This window comes from Arachis ipaensis, chromosome B10 (genome assembly GCF_000816755.2).
Source record: "Arachis ipaensis cultivar K30076 chromosome B10, Araip1.1, whole genome shotgun sequence".
NCBI lineage: Eukaryota > Viridiplantae > Streptophyta > Magnoliopsida > Fabales > Fabaceae > Arachis > Arachis ipaensis.
Genome location: NC_029794.2, coordinates 26,457,486 through 26,462,489, shown reverse-complemented (window position 1 = coordinate 26,462,489; position 5,004 = coordinate 26,457,486).

Genomic DNA, 5,004 nt, shown 5'->3' with positions numbered 1-5,004 from the left:
ATTCTAGCTTGTTTGCATGTAGAACGGAAGTGTTTGTCAGGCACGCGTTCATGAGTGAGAATGATGATGAGCGTCACATAATCATCACATTCATCATGTTCTTGGGAACGAATGGATATCTTAGAAGCGGAATAAGTTGAATTGAATAGAAAAACAGTAGTACTTTGCATTAAATCATAAGGAACAGCAGAGCTCCACACCTTAATCTCTGGAGTGCAGAAACTCTACCGTTTGAAAATACATAAGTGATAATGGTCCAGGCATGGCCGAATGGCCAGCCCCCATGAAAGTCTAAGATAGCATAAAACTGATCAAAGATCCCTAATACAATAGTAAAAAGTCCTATTTATACTAAACTAGTTACTAGGGTTTACAGAAGTAAGTAAATGATGTAGAAATCCACTTCTGGGGCCCACTTAGTGTGTGCTTGGGCTGAGCTTGAATTTTACACGTGGAGAGGTCATTCTTGGAGTTGAACGCCAGTTTTTAACGTGTTTCTGGCGTTCAACTCTGGTTCGTGACGTGTTTCTGGCGTTTAACTCCAGACTGCAGCGTAAAACTGGCGTTCAACGCCCTTTTGCGTCGTTTAAACTCGGCCAAAGTATGGACTATTATATATTGCTGGAAAGCCCTGGATGTCTACTTTCCAACGCAATTAGAAGCGCACCATTTTGAGTTCTGTAGCTCTAGAAAATTTACTTTGAGTGCAGGGAGGTCAGAATCCAACAACATCAGCAGTCCTTCTTCAACCTCTGAATTTGATTTTTGCTCAAGTCCCTCAATTTCAGCCAGAAAATACCTGAAATCACAGAAAAACACACAAACTCATAGTAAAGTCCAAAAATGTGAATTTAACATAAAAACTAATAAAAACATCCCTAAAAGTAACTAGATCCTACTAAAAATATACTAAAAACAATGCCAAAAAGTGTATAAATTATCCGCTCATCATCCATTAACTAGGTAGACAACCTGCTGGTAGCAAGAGATGTATGCAGTCTTTTTGTAGTAGTCAGCAACATATGAATTCACATTGAAACACATTTTTCTTATGCATGTCATGGCATGTGCACAAGGAATTCCGGACAGTTGAAACTTCCTACATGAGCATTCATGATGCCTAAGATCAACCACAAATTTTTCCTTACCCCTTGGATGCTAACCACCTTATATCTATCACGTCCAGCATACACACTCACCCAATTACCACTTAGTTTGGCCTGTTTTTCTACCTTAATCCTAATTCTGGGTAACACATCTCTATTGTAAGGCACTATTCTGTCCCTGTTGTCAGCACGTTTCATGATGTAAACTCGGATATCCTCTAGCATAGTTATTATTAGCTTCTCCCTAGCTTCAACCAAAACAGAATTAAAAACTTCACACATATTGTTAACTAAAGTGTCACACCTAGGTCTACACTCAAACCTGTGACGACACCAGTACTTTGTTGGAATCTCCATAAGATAGTTGTATGCTCCCTGATCCACCTTCTGTATCTCACTCATCCTCCTTTCCCATTCTTGAAGATAAGTTGCCTTGGCAGCATTCCACATCATTAGCTTCAAATAGATTCCTGGATATCTCTTCTTGAAATTTGCATACAGATGTCTGACACAAAATCTGTGGTCAACTCCAGGCAGAAGCTCCTCAAAAGTTGGTACCAATCCCTGTTTTGAATATAAAAAAAGGATGAGCATAGATTGTTACATGCTAACTAGAACACTTGTAATTAAGTATCAAACAGAATAAAATACATGTACCTTCTGTTGGTCAGACATGAAGGTGCAGGTCCTGATTTTGTCAACTCCCAGGTCATCACACAGATGCTAGAGAAACCATGTCCATGAGCAATTGTGCTTGTTGTTGCAACTCTTCAACTGCCAACTTTGCTCATGCTTCATCTTTTCACAATATGCGTACCACTCACATCCCTCCACACATTCCACTTTAACCCTCTTCAGATCAACCTTTGTGAATCTTAAACCCCTGTCACTACTGACAGCATATGCAGTGGCACAGTCTTTGAACTCCTCCCTTGACACATACAAAGTTTCCACCTCCCAAGTGTATTCACTCATGTTCTTCAACGGCCTGTGTATGGGATACCTCTTTCCCGTGTCATCCTCATCATCACTAAATGGAGTATCCAGGAACTCCTCACTGTTATAACCTGTATCCTCATCACCAAAATTCCCTACAACTTTTTTCTTACTAAGATTTTGTGCAGCTGGTTGTGATGATTGACCATGAGACTGATTGGGTGTAGACTCTTTTTTCCCTCTTCTGTGATGTTCACATCAACTAAGCCTTCAGCTCCCTCCCTCTCATCATCACTGTCACCAAAATCAAGACTACCAAGACTGTGAGTTGATGCATTCCCAGCAATAGAATCAGAAGTCCATGAGCTTTCACTCCTCCTGGGTTCATAGTCATCATCTTCAGATGTCTCACTCCCCTCCTCCTCTTCTTCAACAGCATCATCACTCTTAACAACCTCACATGATCCCTCACTCATAGACCCAACCTCTTCCACTTCAGTAGGCCCACCAGTAGGCCCATCAGTTGGCCCATCAGTAGCTGCCTTTGACCCAACACCAGGGCCTTCATACATAATAATTGGGCCAGGCCCAGCTTGATCACCTTCTTCAACAGGAGCAGTAAGTTGCCCAGGTTGCACAACTTCTCCCACCTCACTTGTCTTGTGCACAACATAAACCTCAACCATGTCATCCTTTATCCCAATTCTTGCCATATCTATTGCATCTTTATCGGTTTTAAGCATGGTCAATCCGTCCTCTAACCCAGCATTCACAGCTTTATACCACATCGCAACAATATCCTTCTTCAAATACCCCTGTCTACCCACTATTTCATACACCTCAATCAAACTCCATTCATCCTCATCACAGTAGTCTACAATGGACGTCTCCCCACCCAAATACCTAACAGTATCTCCTTCAAGCCGAAACATCCCCTGGTGATAAATTTTAACACTAAAATGACTCATTTCTTTCGCTACTGTTCCTATTACACAAACCATAAAACAACGGTAATCAATGTGCAGAAACACAGGTTCAAAAGATTCTACTTACATCAACAACCCCAAACCTTAAGAGCAATAACATTGCAATCTCAGAAACCTTATGCATTAACATCTTTACTTGCATGAACTATTCCAACCAAACGAAAATCAAACATACATTGCACATACCTTTTCGCTCTGTGCCGTTTCAAAGTTTTCACAACCACCAAGACGGGGCAAAGCTCTCGTGTGTAGGGAGCACCCAACCACCAACTCGCTTCACTCCGTCTTCTTCCTTTGAACTCAAGCGCGAAGAACAGAGGAGCAATAATCGATAGGGTTCAGGAGGTGTGGGTAGAATGTGAAGTGTTTCGTTTCTCTTAAACTGCAAGCGTTTCGTATGGTAAAAGAAAACATTACGTGCGAAGTGAACCCCCAATCAATACACACGTTTGGGGTTACTAACGTCTCGCGTTTACGTAGGCATCTCCGTTACTGTTCCGTAAGTGGAATTAACAGTGGGGTAACATTGAATCAATTTTGGAACGTTAGGGACAAAAATAGAACGAATGAAACGTTAGGGACAATTTTAGGATTTATCCTAAACGTTGGGGACAAAAACAATACTTTACTCTATTTAAAAAAAATCCCTTATTTGAGATCTAGCCTTATAAGTATCAGACATATATTTTACAATGTCTAATCAAATCTGATTCTAATTCATAAAGATAAAATAATTTCATATCAATTATTACGTGAAGATATCAAATTTAAAACATCTTTGATTTATGACCCAAAAGCGGTAATATCTAAGAGGAAGTTAGAGTTATTATGCATCGAATATAAGAGATTGAAAAACTAAATTGACTTATAAAATTAAATTTAGAAAACCATTTTAAATCAACTGAAATTCAAAAGATTAAATTAAGTTGGATGCGAAATTTAAAGATAGAAGCAAGTTAAATATTAATGAACTCAAGTATACCATACTGTTCTAAGGATATGTCATGAGTGTGTCTCAACTACTGTACTCTAGCAATGGCACATAAACTTGAATAATTAAGCATGTGCAGGATGATCTCGATCTTATCCTTAAAAGGGCGAAAATTATTAATTAATTAATTAATTAATTAATTAATTATTGAAGATCCCATACGTATATAGCTCCGTCTTAATGTGCTTTATGCCAGAGGAATTCTCGTTTTGCTTTTGGCCCCATTGTTTGGGAGTGGGGTTAAGATTTATATCTCAACCAAATGCATGCACATCATATATCCTCATGGCCCCATGCATGCTGTTTATCCAACCTTAAATTTTTGCTGGCTTATATAATAGCTAGCAAATTATATATATACAATATAGGAAAGTTATCAAGTATACTCGAAAATACCAATGTTCTAGTTGTTTTAACCGTTGATTTTAATTAATATATATTATATATATTTTTATAATTTAGATCAACGGTTAAAATAACTAGAACACCAGTATTTTCGGTATACTTAAAATTTTTCTTATGCATCTAATGTTATATTTTTATTATACATATGTACATCTACCTTCATACATAGCAAACTTTTTTTTATTATTTGATGGAAGATGGAGTGTTAGATATTTATCCTCTCTCAATATAATAATTAAAAAGAAGTAAATTGACTTTAATATTTAAATTTTGATCCTTTTTAATCTTTAGAATGTAAATATTTACTTTTTGATATTTAAATAGGCCGGATACTTAAACAAAGATAAAATTCTAAAGAAATGTTATTGTGGTCAGAAAGAGAGTGAAGAAGGAAGATGCATGGGTCATGGGTCGAAGCTAAAGGGGACCAGGAATCTTTGCTACCAGCCTACCACTAAATTCAAATAGAAAACTTTTACATGCTTCTTCTGAGAAATTTCTCTTCATATACAAGTTTTGTTTATTATTTGACAACTTAAATTCATGTGAATGTTTTTATTTTATTTTATTTTTCGTTAAG